Source organism: Aegilops tauschii, chromosome 3 (assembly GCF_002575655.3).
Source record: "Aegilops tauschii subsp. strangulata cultivar AL8/78 chromosome 3, Aet v6.0, whole genome shotgun sequence".
Taxonomy (NCBI): Eukaryota; Viridiplantae; Streptophyta; class Magnoliopsida; order Poales; family Poaceae; genus Aegilops; species Aegilops tauschii.
This window is the reverse complement of record NC_053037.3, coordinates 576663297-576682489: the sequence shown is the minus strand read 5'-3', so window position 1 is coordinate 576682489 and position 19193 is coordinate 576663297.

Here is a 19193-nt window from a genome sequence, read left to right as displayed (position 1 = left end):
CCAAACAGGGCCTCCGTGCACGGCTCAGCCATATTTCTGAGCCTCTCTGAGTCGTCCCACACTACGGGACGCGCAAAGGCCACCAAAAACCCCCGTCATAAATGCATCTCGTAGCCCTTGCCCCCCACGCTCAACCACTCACCCAAAATAACTCCATCACCGTTGCGCTTACCCATCTGCATCTCAGCCACCATGTCCGGCGCGTCCTCCTCCCTCCTCGTCCCTGAAGACTTTCTGCTTCTTCTTCTCATCTCCTACAAAGAGAAGCCCATTGCTAATTACCCCCTCTGTTTTAAAATAAGTGGCTCAACTTTAGTATAACTCTAACGGTCAAAAAAACCTTTAGTATAACTTTGTTTTTTTAAGAGATAATATCACCGGAAGTCATAAAACTTAGGAAAACATTTGTGACCGGCAGACCGGCCGAAGCTTAGGCCGCTCGTGCACGGCACGTACAATACAAGTAGATCGAACTCTCCCAGCTCCCCCCACGTCGTAATGCTACGTATCCTGTGGGACCAGCGCACTGCCTTTTCCCTTATCCCTTCGTGGGTGTCTTCCTCCTCGTTTCGCTACCTCTATTTTCCCCCTTTTTCTTCGCCACCATCCATTGCGCTAGTGACTGCAGCTTCACGGCCTGCTCGGCGCCCAACCTCGTCCTCCATCATGGCCGGCGAGCCCCTCTCCCATCCCATCCTTCTCGTCAATTCACATCCCCGCTAGCTCCCCGCATCCATGGCCGCCTACAACCCTTTGCGGATCCCATGAGTCGTGGTGAAGCGATTTCTGCTGCAACTGGCACCCAAAAGTGCTACAACCGGCGATCCAAGATGCTACAATGGCCGACGGTGAGGTCCCGGCTGTCGACAAGATGCTACAACCGGCAAAGCGATTTGCTGCAACCGGCGACCCAAGATGCTACGACGACCGAAGGCAAGGTCTCGGCGACCGGTAAGATGCTGCAATCGGCAAAGCGATTTGCTACGACCGGCGACCCAAGATGCTACGACGACCGAAGGCAAGGTCTGGGCGACTGGCTAGAGGCTGCAACCCGTGAAGCGATTTGCTACGACAGGCGAGGTAAGGCCCTGGCCGTCCCGGTGAAACTGCTGCAACCGGTGAAACGATTTTTTACGACCGGCGATGCAATAAGCTACCACGAGCCAAGGCAAGGTCCTGGCGCCCCGGCGAGATGTTGCAACGTGCAAACCGATTTGCTACGACCAGCGAGGTGATTTGCTACTACGGGAGAAGATGAGGTCCTTGCGACCTGGGCGAGCCAAGGTGCTACGACAACGACTGGAACCTAAAAGAACCGGCACCCCTGCTGCAAGCAGCGATGGCGAGCTGCGAGGAATGGTGCGTCCGGGATATGCGGCGGCGCGGCGCGGCGTCCGTAATATTATTATTTTTTTGCGGAAAAAACAGACCACTATACTACTCGTATATGCTAAAATTAATTAACAAAGAAAAAAAGGCGAGGGCCAGGTCACGAACCTTGACCCATGGTTATTCATGATCAAGATTTATTATTCATGCTAGAATTGTATTGATCGGAAACCTTAATACATGTGTGAATACATAAACAAACATCATGTCCCTAGTAAGCCTCTACTAGACTAGCTCGTTGATCAAAGATGGTTAAGGTTTCCTAACCATAGACATGAGTTGTCATTTGATAACGGGATCACATCATTAGGAGAATGATGTGATGGACAAGACCCATCCGTTAGCTTAGCATAATGATCGTTAAGTTTTATTGCTATTGCTTTCTTCATGACTTGTACATATTCCTTTGACTATGAGATTATGCATCTCCCGAATACCGGAGGAACACCTTGTGTGCTATCAAACATCACAATTTAACTGGGTGATTATAAAGATGCTCTATAGATGTCTCCGAAGGTGTTTGTTGGGTTGGCATAGATCGAGATTAGGATTTGTCGCTCTGAGTATCGGAGAGGTATCTCTGAGCCCTCTCGGTAATGCACATCATGATAAGCCTTGCAAGCAATGTGACTAATGAGTTAGTTGCGGGATGATGCATTATGGAACGAGTAAAGAGACTTGCCGGTAACGAGATTGAACTAGGTATGAAGATACCAACGATCGAATCTCGGGCAAATAACATAACGATGACAAAGGGAATAACGTATGTTGTCGTTGTGGTTTGACCGATAAATATCTTTGTAGAATATGTAGGAACCAATATGAGCATCTAGGTTCCACTGTTGGTTATTGACCAGAGATGTGTCTCGGTCATGTCTACATAGTTCTCGAACCCGTAGGGTCCGCACGCTTAACGTTCGATGACGATTTGTATTATGAGTTATGTGTTTTGGTGACCGAAGATTGTTCGATGTCCCGAATGAGATCATGGACATGACGAGGAGTATCGAAATGGTTGAGAGGTAAAGATTGATATATTGGACGATGGTATTCGGACACCGGAATTGTTCCGGATCGTTTCGGGTATTTTTCGGAGTATTGGGAGGTTACCGGAACCCCCCGGAGAAATATCAGGCCTACATGGGCCTTAGGGGAGAGGGGAGGCAGCCCACAAGGGGTGGCCGCGGCCCCCTCCCATAGGGAGTCCGAATTGGACTAGGGGAGGGGGCGCGCCCCCCTATCCTTCTCCTCTTCCCTCTCCCTTCCCTCTTTCCCCCTCCAAGAGAAGGAAGGGGGAAACCTACTAGGACTAGGAGTCCTAGTCGGTTTCCCCCCTTGGCGCACTCCCTAGGCCGGCGGCCTCCTCCCCTCCTCCTTTATATACGGGGACAGGGGGCACCTCATAGTACATCAGTTATTCTCTTAGTCGTGTGCGGTGCCCCCCTCCACAGTTTACTCCTCCAGTCATAGCATCATAGTGCTTAGGCGAAGCCCTGTGCGGATCACATCACCATCACCGTCACCACGCCATCGTGCTGACGAAACTCTCCCTCGACCCTCTGCTGGATCAAGAGTTCGAGGGACGTCATCGAGCTGAACGTGTGCTGAACTCGGAGGTGCCGTACGTTCGGTACTAGATCGGTTGGATCGTGAAGACTTTTGACTACATCAACCGCGTTAACCTAACGCTTCCACTTTCGGTCTACGAGGGTACATGGACACACTCTCCCCCTCTCATTCCTATGCATCTCCTAGATAGATCTTGCGTGAGCGTAGGAATTTTTTTGAAATTGCATGCTACGTTTCCCGACAGTGGCATCCGAGCCAGGTCTATGCGTAGATGATATGCACGACTAGAACACAAAGAGTTGTGGGCGGTAATAGTCATACTGCTTACCACCAACGTCTTATTTTGACTCGGTGGTATTGTTGGATGAAGCGGCCCGGACCAACCTTACATGACCACGTTCATGAGACCGGTTCCACCGACAGACATGCAACTAGTTTTGCATAAAGGTGGCTGGCGGGTGTCTGTTTCTCCAACTTTAGTTGAATCGAATTTGACTGCGGCCGGTCCTTGTTGAAGGTTAAAACAACAAACTTGAAGAAACACCGTTGTGGTTTTGATGCGTAGGTAAGAATGGTTCTTGCTAGAAGCCCGTAGCAGCCACGTAAAACTTGCAACAACAAAGTAGAGGACGTCTAACTTGTTTTTGCATGGCATGTTGTGATGTGATATGGTCAAGACATGATGTGATATACATTGTTGTATGAGATGATCATGTTTTGTAAAAGTTATCTACAACTGGCAGGAGCCTTATGGTTGTCGCTTTATTGTATGAAATGCAAACGCCATGTAATTGCTTTTACTTTATCACTATGTGTTAGCGATAGTTGTAGAAGCAATAGTTGGCGAGATGACTGTCGGTGTCAAAACCGGCCGATCTCGGGTAGGGGGTCCCGAACTGTGCATCTGAGGATAGAAGGTAATAGGAGACGGGGGACATGATGTTTTACCCAGGTTCGGGCCCTCTTAATGGAGGTAATACCCTACTTCCTGCTTGATTGACTTTGATGAGTATAGGGGTTACAAGAGTTGATCTACCTCGAGATTGTAAAGGCTAAACCCTAGATGTCTAGCTTGTATGAATTCTGATAGCCTCTAGGGACTAAACCCTTCGGTTTATATAGACACCGGAGGGGGCTAGGGTTGTATAGAGTCGGTTTACAGAGGAAGGAAACTACACATCCAGACGCCAATCTTGCCATCCATGCAAAGGAGAGTCCCATTCGGATACGGGGAAATGTCTTCTGCCTTGTATCTTCACGGCCCATCAGTCCGGCCCATGTCACATAGCCCGGACGCCCGAGGACCCTTTAATCCAGGACTCCCTTAGTAGCCCCTGAACCGGTCTTCAATGACGAGGTATTCGGCGCGCAGCTTGTCTTCGGCATTGAAAGGCGGGTTCCTCCTCCGAATATTTCAAAGTAATCTTCTGAATAAAAGAACTATATCCGGCTCTGTATACTAGTCGCAACCCTCAATCTTGAAGGCAAAAACACTTAATCAAAATAAGGTCTGTCAACTGACAACCCTTTCGGCGAAACGTCACGTCTGGCCTCTTTATCATTTCGAACCATTTTTTGGACTCCCGCTTCGCGTTTCGAGGCGCGGCCCCCATTGACACGTCTTTTCAAAATAGATATCGTGCCCGCTTATTGCGGGATCCTCATCAATACGGGTTTGGGTAATCCAACCGTGCCATTCGCACGACTCCTTGGGAATAGGCGAGTTTTAAGGCTTGAGGGAGGGCGCTTGATATTCACTGCCTATATAAGTGGATAAAGATCATCTTTTCACCCCACGCCTTCTTTCTTCCTCTACCTTCCCATCCTCGAGCTCCAACACCCAAGCTTCAATCTTTGCCACCACCACCAACCTCTCCAGCCATGTCCGGATCCGGCTCTCAGGGCAAGTGGGTGGCCTCCTCCGTCACGGAGAGGGACGTCAAGGAGCTCCAGGAGGCGGGGTACCTGACCGCGGAAGTCGCGCACAGGCTTCCTGCCAAGAAGCAGGTCATCCCAACTCCGGAGCCTAGCGAGAGTGTTGTGTTCATCCCTCACTTCCTCCGCGGGTTAGGGTTTCCCCTCCACCCCTTCATCCGCGGCCTCATGTTCTACTACGGGCTAGATTTCCACGATCTAGCCCCGAACTCCTTCCTCCACATCTTGGTGTTTATCGTCGTGTACGAGGCGCTGCTTCGCATCACCCCACACTTCGGCCTCTGGCTCAAGGTGTTCAATGTGAAGCCGAAGGTGGTCGACGGGCAACATGCGGACTGCGGCGGCGCCATGGTGAGCAAGCTCCCCAACACCACATGGCCTAAAGGGGCCTTCGTGGAGACCGTAAAGGTGTGGCAACAGGAGTGGTTCTACATCACCGAACCCCACGGAGCCAGATGGGCGGCCACTCCTGTATTCAGATCCGGGCCCCCTATGTGGCTCGCGTCGTGGACCAACAAGGGTCTGGACTGGGGGTCAACCGACGAAGTGATGATGCTGCAAAAGCGCATCAAGAATATGATAAACAAGGACACCAGTCTCACCGACGTGATCCAGGTGATGCTCTTCCGCTGGATACTCCCCTGCCAACGCCGACCTCTCCATATGTGGGAGTTCAATCCGGAGGGTCCCCGGACCCTACAGCGCTTCTTCGGCACAACACACGAACAGATCTGGAAGCTGCTCTTCAAGGCCCAGAAGACGTGGCCGAAGAAGACCGAAGACATCGGCCTCGACAGCGAGAATCCGGCCACTCCTGTAAGTATTTTAGTTCCGAACACAATTTTGGTCCATAAATCAAAGGTTTATACTGAGATTTCCATCCCTCATTCAGGGCTGGACAGCGAATGCGGAGCGGATCAAGTGTACGGCTCCGCTACCTGAAGACCCAGCCAATCCTCTGCTAACGAGGATGCTGGTTCCGGCGTCGGAGAAGAAGGCCAAGAAGAAGGGCAAGGAGGCCAAGGGCGGCCTCCGCCGTAAAGGTACTTCGGACGCAGTGTCCGGAGAAACCGAAGCCCACTCCTCCCACGAGGGGGATGAAGACGAAGAGGAGGAGGAGGCAGAAAGTGGCTCTCCCCTAAAGGGGGGAAAGAAGAAAAGGGCAGCCTCCGCAGACCTGGAGGAGGGGGCGTCCAAGAGGGAGAAGATAACCCTCTCGGACGGTTCGAATACGGATGCCGAACACACCCCCAAGAGGCGCCTCAGGGAAAAGCCCCTGGCCGAATCGTAAGTGTTGGAAAGGATACTTTGCAGATATTCGGTTTATGGTTGTAATATAACATGTCATATTGTGTGTTTCAGCCTAGCCCGCGACCTTCCCCAACCATCGCTGTCTGAGGGGAACTCCCTAGCACCAGGGATGGGGGAGAACAAGACGCCGCCGCGAGCCTCTCCACCGACCAACGCAGATGACACTGAGGTGTTGTCCCGAAGGGCCTCTCCGGGCCACGAAGAGGTGAGGGAGGCCGCGAACACGGTGCCTGGGGGTGAGGCCTTGGCTGCCGAGAACATGGGGGGCAAAACCCCCATGGAGACCGACGGCGGGGGCTTTGACCAGTCCGTCCCCCAGCCGAACACAATTCTGGAGACCCATACGGCTCCAGAATTGAGCGAGCAACCCCCTTCGAAGGAGGGGGGAGCGACAACTCCAGCGGCGACCTCCACTAATCCGGAGGCACCGAACATTCTGGTGGAGGCACTACAACGTGCCGCCATCGTAGAGGAGCACCGCACCCTGATGGGTCATACAGCAGCAGTAGCAGTGTGCAATTCATCATATACCAGCTCATAGCAATTGATCATATAGCAGCAGCAGGAGCAGCTCATAGCAATTGATCATATAGCAGCAGGAGGAGCAGCTCATCGCAATTCATCATATAGCAGCAGCAGGAGCAGCTCATCGCAACTCATCATATAGCAGCAGCAGCTCATAGCAATTCATCATATAGCAGCAACAGGAGCAACTCATAGCAATGCATCATATAGCAGCAGTAGAAGCAGCTCATAGCAATTCATCGTATAGTGGATCAGAATGAAAATTTGGCAAAAAATCAGAGGAGATCCTCACCTTGTTGGATGAGCTCATCCTTCAACAGCACCTCAAGGCCACGGCCTGGGAGGAGGGGAGCGGGAATAAGGTGCCTTCTGCCGTAGTGTGGCATCAGCCATAGTTGTGCGGCACCCGCCGGAGTAGTGCGTTGGACGGACCATAGTGGAGCATCTGCTGTAGACCATGAGAATGAGGGGCGGCGCCAGAGGGAGGAGTAGCCGGGGAGATTTGGCTCTACCCGCCGACCATGTAGCCTAGCTGGACAGAGCATCATCGAGGACCAGGCCAGATGGGACCAGTGGCGACGGCTCGCTGGAGGAACCCTAGCGCTACAGGCAGGGGATCGAGGTAGAGGGAAAGGGGAGAGGAGATGCAAGCGGGCAGGGCAATGAACGCTTGCGTGTTTGTTTTTACTTGAGGGTCAGGTGTGACGCGGGCGTGAGCAGTTGCATTTTGAGTGTAATGTAGGCAGACAACAGAGTCATTTCACTATTCCCCTTCCCTTCAATTTTTAGTGAGCTTCTACCCAAAACACCCCCCTCCAAAGCAAAATAAGTTAAGCCCAAGCCCATAACTCAAAAATGACTTCTTTACATATTTTATTGCTTATTTTGACAATAAGCTCTGAAAAGGCGGAATAGAACTGGCCCTTAACCTGCAATTCAATTGTGCGTGCAATGATGAATGACTCCTGCCTGCTATAGTGTACATTTAGGCATCATCATACATGGCATAACCTAATACATGTGCATTCCATTGTAGAATCTGGAATATGCAATGTTTATGTTAGTCCATACGTTGCACATGATGTTTAAATGCCCCTTAAATCTGGTCAGTCAAGTGATGGTCTTTAAGCCTCCTTCTTTGCTTCTTTTCTTGATATGTAAGATTTGCTCACACATCTGTTCAATTGCTTATTTGCATCAGCCAGTCATACTAGGACTGTTTGCTTTGATTACTTGTTGTTCTTGACCTAACACTCTAACAGAGCTTGTCAACGATGTAAACACTAAGGGCTGCTGTAGTGGGGGCTTGTCTAACTCATAGGTGACATAAAGGTTTGGCTGTACACTAAAGTAGGCTCTCCAAGAGTAAATGGAGATCCAGTTTGAAGGTATGCCTAGTTTTTACATAGTGCACACATAGTAAATGCTCATTTCATTGTGTGCAAGTGCAAGAGATGTGGCATGTTTCATTATGTGGTGTTGTTTTGTTATAATCTCATCCTTTTGTGTTGTTCACAGACTGAAAAGTATGCATATTTATCTTCCAAGGAGACGAGTAACTAGTTTGTGTCACCTTGCAGAGGGGGTGCAATGAAGATAAGATTGAGGATTTCCAAGTACAAGATGTTAGGAAGGAGCCTTGCAAGAGAAGTAGGAGCAGCGATGAGCATGTTCAACCAGTTAAGGTAAGTCACTGTATCCAACTCAACAGTTCAATTCCTTGTTTGTTTCAGGCATAGTTAACTTGCTCTTTTCAATTGCTTTATTTGTCCTCAGTTAATGAGATGCCCAAACAATGATGCCTGATGTTGGGTACTTGTATAACTATTAGTTGACATAATTAAAGGCCTTACCATTTAATTACTCTAGTGAAGTGTGCCTGAAGCTTTGAAGTCTATTAACCAACTATTACTGCATGAGGCTCACAATCTAGTTTATACTAGGCTAATGATTGCATAGTTTTGCTTGCTGTAGTAGGTTTGTATGAATCCCTCTGTTGTTCATTATGCTCCCTAAGACTTTAATTGAGCTACAGAATGGCCAACTACTTGCTTACTTATATGCAACGTGTTGTCTAAATTTGTAACTTGTCTGTGTTTTGGATTTAGCCCCAACATCATGCTCCTCTGGTGAGCTAAGAGAGATTTCTGTATGTGGGCTGCACAGACTACCATTTTTATAATTTTTAAAATATCACCTGCTTATGCTTCATGATGTGTAACATTATTGTTAGTCCTGTTTTGCCATGTACAAAATAGTCTGTCTTGCTCGCTTCACTGTTATAACTATATTTTTGCCCTAGTCATGTGTACTTACATAAACATTTCAGGATGAAGTGACATCAACACAAAGATCTGCGAGTAGTGCGGCATGGCCGTTATCAAATGATTATGGATTGGAATTGGAATGTGCTGATGTTCTCGAGCATCAACTAGAGGTGGCAAGACAACGTGTACATTATTCTCAACGTACAATCAACAAGTTGAGATTGGACTTGCAGGTATTAGATGCAGGAGTCAAAAAAAAATGAAACAAGACACTGAGGTAACCACGAAGGAATTGGAGATTTTGCAGACTGAAATTTCTGCTATCTAAATCTGGCCAATCCTATTTTCTGAAGAGATTATAGTTCAAATGGTAAGTTCTGTTGATGCGTTTCCATGATGTATGAGCTTTATTTGTCCAGTGTATGTAATTTGTTTTCTGTGTATGCTTTATTATCACTGGTGCCGAACTATAATGCCTAGTGGGCATATTCGGCTGTAATTTCTTTATTTTATAGTGTAGGATTATTCTACGTTTCTTGCCTTAGTCTTTTTATTGTATAGTGTATGTTTTTAGAGGCGATAGTATAGAGTAGGATAATTCTTGAATATGCTATATCGTTGAAACGGGGGCCAACACGCCCAAAAATTTCTTGGACGCCATACAAACGAACAAACATGTGTAGTCAAAGCGGGCCTTAATTGGGCTGGTCAAAATAATATTAAGTGGATCCCAAATGATGTGGCCCACCGTAACAACGGCTCTTAGCAGGCCGTTAACAGGCCAAAAGCTCGATAGGGCCGTATACATGGAAATGGCCCGCGGGCCTCTAGCAGGCCGAAATACATGTCAATTTTGTCTCTGCCCTTTTACTTTACGGGCCAGTAAGAGACCGAAAGTGTTATGGGCCAGAGGAGGCCCAATTTGCAAACTAGGCTTTTAACAGGCCGAAAGTCACGTTGGGTTGAAATGATGCCCTGCGGAATGTGGGCCCCTAACGGACCAAAAGTCAAAGGCCCAACTGTTGTGCGGGCCGTTAACAGGCCGAGAGACAAAATGGGCTAGGAGTTGGCCCATTTACCGAATGGGCCGAGGACAGGCCTAAAGTCACAGCGGGCTAGAATTGGCCCAACTGCAGAATGGGCCGAGAAAAGGCCAAAAGACGTTCCGGGCCGTTAACGGGCTGGAACTGACGATGGGCTGCTAACAGGCCGAAAGAAGCTCGGGCCACAATTGGGCCCAAAGATGTAGCGGGCCGTTAACGGGCTTAAACTGACGATGGGCTAGAAATTATCAAATCTAGAATGGGCCTTTGATGGGCCGATTTTGTGTAACTTGTATGGGCCGTGCTTGTAAATGGGCCTGACTCAAGTAGGCCGCTAATGGGCCGACCCGCTTATTTTGACAGGCCGGGCCTTTTAACCTGAATGGGCCACTGTTGGGCCGAGACACGTGTCGGCGTATCATAGGCGCGTTCCGTCCATTCACTGGATGACAACTGTCCGAACGCCGGGCCGACACGTGGATTTGCCAGCCAATGAGAATTTTACACGTGGAAAATCCCCATTGGTCTGAGTTGTTAACGGGTTATCGGATCCAAACCGGAACCCGATAGCTTAACGGTGACCCGTTACGGTGGATGTCACGTGTCGGTCACCCTTGACGAAAGCACTTCTATGATGCGTGATTTATCATCATGGAAGTGGCACTACTGCAAAATGTAAAAAATTACAAAACAAGGACCTCGAGGTTAATTCAACTAATATGATGGAGCACTATATACATTCGACACAATTAAATGTTTACAGTGACCCATCACATCAGTTAAATTAACATCGAGACCACTTCCCATCCGGTCACCCATCTGATGACTACTCCAGCCTCATCACACTTAATTTGGGAGTTCTGTTAGATGAGCTATCGGTAGGGAAGCTGGTCCTTGCTATTGTAGGATCCCTCTTTGCATCCTTTATTGGGCACCCCGATGACCGACTGTTGCCGCCCAATGGTCAATGCCACGTCCCCCGCATGGCAGTTTTTGCAGCGGGTAACTGCATCGTCGCGCCGGTTAAGCATGCTCGGTTTACCCGTTGCGTGTCCTGCTCCTGCCTTTCCTTCACAAATTCTAGTGAATTGTGCTATATAATTTTACCATGCAATCTGTTGCTCTAGTGTATATGTTCTATATGTCGTGCAGTGTGGTGCTCACTTATTAACTATTTTGTTAATTAGTTGTCGTCTTCAGTTAACTGTTTGGTTCAATTCTGCAAATGTGATATTCAATTCTTCAGGCTGCAATTTTGTGTTGTCTTCCATGTGAGAAATAAATCGAATTTATCTTTACAAAATACATGAGAAACAAATACAATTGCTATATTTCCAAGTTGTCAAGCATGCTTGGTTTGGTTATACATTGTGCAATGTGGTGCTCAGTTACCGTTTGATTCATTTGTGTTGTGGTGTTTAGTCAACTGTTTGGTTCAATTCTGCAAGGCGATGTTCAATAGTTGTGGGTGCATTCTGTCATTGTATACCATGTGAGGAATAAATTGAATTTGGCTGTAGTAAATACATGAGAAACAAATACAATTGCTACAATTGGCTGTAGTTAACTGTTTGGTTAACTCTCCGATCTTCTATTAGGAGTATGTTATATTGTGCAATGTGGTGCTCAGTTAATGTTTGGTTCATTTGTTGTGGTGTTTAGTTAACTGCTTGGTTCAATTCTGCAATGCGATGTCCAATTGTCGTGGGTAGAATTTTGTATTGTTGTGCATGTGAGGAATACATCGAATTTGGCTGCACTTAATACATGAGAAACATATACAAGTGCTATATTTCCTAGTTCTTAATCATGCTTGGTTCGGATAAATGGGTTTTCCATGTGGCTTGAATTAATCTGATACTCTGCAATGTGCTTATTTTTCATCAACATATTATACTGATAGGATGCGAACCCTTACTTAACCTGATGACTAACTACCTTATATGTGTTGTAGGGAAACAATGGGAAGCACTGAGGTTTACAATCGAGGTTAGCACGTGCATGGTCCATTGTCTAATAGCACATTATTGTGCAATTGCAGGAACCATTCTAATATTTTGGTTTTTAACAATTTGGTCTTGCACATGTAGGTCCTGCTGTCAGAGGTTTTGACCCACTGTTCGGCCCTTTTTTCATATGGGGAAATGAGTTGTCCATGAATATCAATCAAATCAAGAAACTCAGAAAGATTGTTAGGATAAAGAAATTAGCGACAAAAAACAACAAGATCTTTGTCTGCACAATGAAGAAGACATCAGTTCACTACAAGATGGTACTAACTATTATACCTTGCCTTTTTTTTATTCCTTTGCCCCATTTCCAATATAGAGAAGATATTTATGCACATCCTTGTTTTCAGACCTTTCCAAAGCAGTTCACTGATGATTACCTCTCAAACCACCTCTATGGTCAGGAGGCGAGGAAGGTTTTCATACAACACCCATGGTTCAACATTGAAGTGTTCCTGAAGAGGAAGAAGGACGGACGGTTAATCATCCACAGGCACTGGCCTAAAGTTGCAAAGACCTTCAACATGAATGAAGGCTCAATATTCGCCTTCCACTTCAGCAGTTTTCCAGATGAGATGCATCTGTCTATATACCGTCTATGATGCTAATTTCGAAAGGTTCTACATGTTGCATGTGAAACTTGGTGCTGGTGCAGTTGTGTAATGGGGTAGCTGAGTGCTGAAGCTATATCATGTTGTACTCTGATGTATTTCAATTATGAAATTCTGCTTCCTTAATATGGAAATGAATATATTATGTGCTTAATATGAATGTCAATTAGATTAATAAATGGATTATTAATAATAAGGAAATTAGCCTGCTAATGACGAATTAGCCTGCTAATTGGGTTTTGCTATTGCAAACGGTTATTGAAAAAATACCGTGGGCGATGCCCTCAGGCAACGCACACAGTTTCTAGAAATAAACCGTGTTGGATCAATGAACTATCACACACGATTTTCTCTTGAAAAATGTTTGCGTTAGGCCACCTTGAGCAAACGTTTACCACATAAAAACTGTGTGTGATGGACAGCCTTTGCCACACAATTTCTTCTACGGACCGTGTGTGATACATTTAATAACGCAAACGATTTAACGGGAAAAATTGTGTGTGATGTACGTGTGAACGGAAACGTTTTCCTTGAAGCGACTGTGTGGGATGTACATACGAATGGAAACGTTTAGCAGGGACTAACTGCGTGGGATGTACTTGTGACCGGAAACAATTTCGCCTGTATAATTGTATTTTTTAGCTCTACTGTACGTATTTCTGTATTTGAGCGCTCGCCGGTCGCACACGACCTCATTTTGCCGAGCGTGTGTGCCAGGAGGGCATATCCCCGGCGGTTTCTGGGTCGTGTGGGAAGGACCACCCTATCGCCCACACTCACTTGGCGACGGTTCCAAATGCCCTCGCGGAAAGGGGTGAAAACCCGTTTGTATAGCAGCGACGCGCACCAGTGTGGACACTTCCGTGATGATAATTTTGGTAATGTCATGGAACACTTCTACGACAGCGCAGGTATGACTATCTTGATTCTGTCATAAAATCGTCAATGTACATGCATGACAGAAAACGTGACCTACTGTGACAAACACGTATCATGACGGAAGTGTATTTTTTTGTAGTGCATACTGTCGTCCTCGGGAATATCAAGAATAACAAAGTCCGTTAAGATAGTAACGTTTGCAACCACATCAGGCACGTCCTCACAAATACCGATGGGTATAGCAGTTGATTTATCGGCCATTTGCAATGAGATTTTAGTAGGTCTCAACTTATTCAATTCAAGTCTACGATATAAATAGAAAGGCATAACACAAACACCGGCTCCAAGATCACATAAAGCAGTTTTAACATAATTTCTTTTAATGGGGCAAGGTATAGTAGGTATCCCTGGATCTCCTAATTTCTTAGGTATTCCACCCTTAAAAGTATAATTAGCAAGCATGGTGGAAATTTCAGCTTCCGGTATGTTTCTTTTATTTGTAACAATATCCTTCATATACTTAGCACAAGGAGACATTTTCAGAATATCAGTCAAACGCATACGCAAAAAGACAGGTCTAAGCATTTCAACAAAGCGCTCAAAATCCTCATCATCCTTTTTCTTGAATAGTTTAGGAGGAAAGGGAATGGGTTTTTGAACCCATGGTTCTATTTCTTTACCATGTTTCCTAGCAATGAAGTCTCGCTTATCATAACATTGATTCTTAGGTTGTGGGTTATCAAGATCAACAGCAGGTTCTACCTCCACACCATTATCATTACTAGGTTGAGTGTCAACATGAACATCATTATTAACACTAGCACTAGGTTCATGTTCATCACCAGGTTGTGTCTCAGCATCAGAAATAGAAATATCATTTCGATTCTGAGGTGTATCTATAACAGGTTCACAAGAAGCATGCACAGTCCTATCACCTTTCTTTTTATTTTTAGAAGGACCAGGTGCATCAGTATTAACTCTCTGAATTTTTTGCTCAATTATCTTAGGATGGCCCTCGGGATACAAATGTTTCTGGGTCATTTTACCTCCTCTAGTCATAACCCTAACACCATTATCATTGTTCTTACTATTCAACTCATTCAACAAATCATTCTGAGCTTTGAGAACTTGTTCTAATAAAAGAAAGATACCGGAATCTGAAATTTCCACCATGCTTGCTAATTATACTTTTAAGGGTGGAATACCAAAGAAATTAGGAGATCCAGGATATCTACTATACCATGCTCCATTAAAAGAAATTATGTTAAAACTGCTTTATGTGATCTTGGAGCTGGTGTTAGTGTTATGCCTTTCTCTTTATATCATAGACTTGAATTGAATAAGTTGACACCTACTGAAATCTCTTTGCAAATGGCTAATAAATCAACTACTATACCCATCGGTATTTGTGAGGACGTGCCTGTTGTGGTTGCAAACATTACTATCTTAACAAACTTTGTTATTCTTGATATTCCCGAGGACGATAGTATGTTGATCATCCTTGGTAGACCTTTTTTGAATACTGCAGGGGCTGTTATTGATTGCAACAAGGGCAATGTCACTTCTCATGTTAATGGTAATGAGCATACGGTACACTTTCCAAAGAAACAACCTCAAGTTAATAGCATCAATTCTATTGGAAAATTTTCAACTATTGCTATTGGAAGTTTTGAATTCCCTATTCCTACCGCCAAAAATAAATATGATATTCTTATTGTTGGGGACATGCATATCCCTGTTGAGGTAACCTAGTGTCATTCGAAAATTCTCCGGTTTCATGTCATTCGGAAGAAGTTTGTTAATAAGACTTGATCAACCTTGTAAATGGATTCCTTTTGAGGGGCATGAGATGGATTAATTTAGAAGGCACAACCTTCTATACCCACTTTTTACTCTTTGTTATTTAGATTAAATAAAGCAAAAATACTATTATTCGTCTGTTTTATGAATTATCCATGCAATAAAAAATGTCCAAATATAAAAGTTCTCCAAATGCCCTGAAAATTTAGTATGATTTTTTATAGAATATTTAAGAATTTTTGGAACTGAGAACACCAGGGAGCTGCACCAGTGGGCCACAAGCCATGGGGGCACGCCCACCCCCTGGGCGTGCCCTGGTGGCTTGTGGGTCCACATGGGTCCCCCTCACTTAGTCCAGCACCCATTCACTTCATCTTCCTCTAGAAAAAATTCCACCATTGCTCAAGCCCGTGTTCTAGCTCGTTTTGCTGCCATTTTCGATCTCCTAGCTTAAAGCTCCATTCGCAAAACTGTTTTGGGGGATTGTTCTTCGGTATGTGACTCCTCCAGTGGTCCAATTAGTTTTTGTTCTAGTGCTTTATATATTGCAAATTTTTGCTGCTGTGGTGACCTTGTTCTTGAGCTTGCATGTCGAATTTATATGGTCCAAACTAGGTTTGATGCATGATATAGCCTCTAGACACTTGTAGGAGTAGTTGCTATCAATCTTGTTGAGTTTGGTTCACTTTTATTTCGAGTCACTAAAAATTTCAAAAAAATTCAGAGAAAAGAAATGATGAAGAGATGGTTGAGAGGCTCTTCAAGCCGGGGTACTAAAGAAAATGAAAATGAGGAGAAGAAGAAGCCCAAGTACAACCTTCCTCACACCGCGGAGGTTCAGCCGTGTGAATGGCCAAGTGATGCATTCTTGAGCGCGGCCGAAATTTATGAGGATTTATATTATTTGGCAGAGAATGCAAGCATCACCGACTTCCTCCATGATAAGTGTGACCAATACCTCCTACTCACTAATACCTTCGTGCAATTTTCACTTTCATGCTAGGAAATTGCCACACACGGTAGAGTTTTATTTATATGATGAGCATAAGGAGATGATGCTTTATGATTTTTGTGGGGTTTGCAAATTACCTTATGAGGGCAGCGTCAGTGAACCATGTCCTAGAGGCGTGGAAGATTTTACTGATGAAGTTACCGTAGGGGAAGAGAGAGGGGTGTCGGAAGCGAGAGTGGCTAGCTTACATTTTCCTGTTTTACGCTATTATTCATTATTAGCGGGGAGTTGTTTGATTGATCGTGGGGAGAGTGGAGGCCTTAGTGCCCCTGACCTTGCTATTTTGCACCATGCTTTATATGGTGATGGAAATTTTAGTTTGGGCGCCATTGTTGCTCGACGGTTGAGTTTAAACCGTTCGAGGGGTCCTATCTTTGGAGGTATCTATGCCTCCCGCCTTGCTCGATGCTTTGAAGTACCCATTAGGCACGATGAGGAGGAGGAGATGCTGCTACCCACTAGATACTTAGACTATAACAGTATGGTACCACACGACTTTATTAAGAATGATAAGGACAAGAGACTCCTCTACAACCTAGTATTTAGCTAGGGTACTTGTCAGACTATTATGTTGTCTGCTTCTTCGTTGTTCGATATTCGTTCAGACAGGTACACTATTTTGCCCGAGGACATCTACAGATTTTGGGGTGTGCCACAACCCCCAGTACCTGAGCCAGAGCTCTTGATCCATATCAGGAGCCTGTTTTTCAGTGGGAGCCACAGGAGCTCGCCAACTAGTGGAACCCTCAGGACCCTCCGGAGTATCGAGGAGAGGGTTATTTCCAGCCGTGGTCTTAGACCAACTTAGGCCAAAAGCCTAAGCTTGGGGGAGTACGTATTTCTCACCGACATTACATTCATGTTCACACACTCATTTCAGTTGTCGGTGTTCATACTTTTTCATTGTATTATCCATGATAGTTTATTTCTTTTTCTCGCTTTCTCCTTGTATGTTTGAAAAACTTTGAGAAAATCCCAAAAAATTAGCTATCACTTCTTTTTAGTTTTATTTCTAGTTCATTTAGTAGTAGTATTAAAATAAAATCCAAAAAGATTTCTCGTTCTTCTTTTGCTTGTTGGGAGCTTTCCCGTGTAAATAGTTTTTCTCATTCTTGTTTTACTTTCTTCAGAAAAACAAAAACTAAAAAAAATATTTCAGTGTGTTTCTTTGAAATTCTTTTTCCTTTCTTTGGGTCGTAAGGAGAAGACCACGATGAAAATGTTGAGTGGCTCTCATATGCATTATTGTGGATCTAACAAGAGCCCATATTACCTTGTCTTCTCCTTTTAATAAATGTCTGCAGATTCCAGCTTAGTCCAATGCACGTGCACTCTTATTACTATCCACACCGTTCGGTCGTGCAAGTGAAAGGCAATAATGACGATATATGATGAAATGATTGAGAAGAGGAAACGTTGGTATGAACTCGACCTATTTTGTTTTTGTAAATATGATTAGTTCATCATTCTTGATTCAGCCCCTTATGAGTGAAACATGTTTGCGATGACAACTAGAGATTATATTTACTCATGCCATGCTTAATTAGCTAGGAGTTTGTAATGGTTTACCTTGCGTGCCAACTGTTGGGGAACGTAGTAATTTCAAAAAAATTCCTACGCACACGCAAGATCATGGTGATGCATAGCAATGAGAGGGGAGAGTGTTGTCTACGTACCCTCGTAGACCGAAAGCGGAAGCGTTAGCACAACGCGGTTGATGTAGTCGTACGTCTTCACGATCCGACCGATCAAGTACCGAATGCACGGCACCTCCGAGTTCAGCACACGTTCAGCCCGATGACGTCCCTCGAACTCCAATCCAGCCGAGGGTTGAGGGAGACTTTTGTTAGCACGACGGCGTGGTGACGATGATGATGTTCTACCGACGCAGGGCTTCGCCTAAGCACCGCTACAGTATTATCGAGGTGGACTATGGTGGAGGGGGGCACCGCACACGGCTAAAAGATCAAACGATCAATTGTTGTGTCTCTAGGGTGCCCCCCTGCCCCCGTATATAAAGGAGCAAGGGGGAGGTGCGGCCGGCCAGGAGGGGGCGCGCCAGGAGGAGTCCTACTCCCACCGGGAGTAGGACACCCTCCCTTTTCCTTTTTGGAATAGGAGAAGAGGGGGAAAGAGGTGGAGGAGAAGAAGGAAAGGGGGGGCGCCGCCCCCCTCTCCTTGTCCTATTCGGACTAGGGGGGAGGGGCGCGCGGCCCTTGCCCTGGCCACCTCTCCTCTTCTCCACTAAGGCCCACTATGGCCCATTAACCCCGGGGGGGTTCCGGTAACCCCTCCGGTACTCCGGTAAAATCCCGATTTCACCCGGAACACTTCCGATATCCAAACATAGGCTTGCAATATATCAATCTTCATGTCTCGACCATTTCGAGACTCCTCGTCATGTCCGTGATCACATCCGGGACTCCGAACAACCTTCGGTACATCAAAACATATAAACTCATAATATAACTGTCATCGTAACTTTAAGCGTGCGGACCCTACGGGTTCGAGAACTATGTAGACATGACCGAGACACGTCTCCAGTCAATAACCAATAGCGGAACCTGGATGCTCATATTGGCTCCCACATATTCTACGAAGATCTTTATCGGTCAGACCGCATAACAACATACGTTGTTCCCTTTGTCATCGGTATGTTACTTGCCCGAGATTCGATCATCGGTATCTCAATACCTAGTTCAATCTCGTTATCGGCAAGTCTCTTTACTCGTTCCGTAATACATCATCCCGCAACTAACTCATTAGTTGCAATGCTTGCAAGGCTTAAGTGATGTGCATTACCGAGTGGGCCCAGAGATACCTCTCCGACAATCGGAGTGACA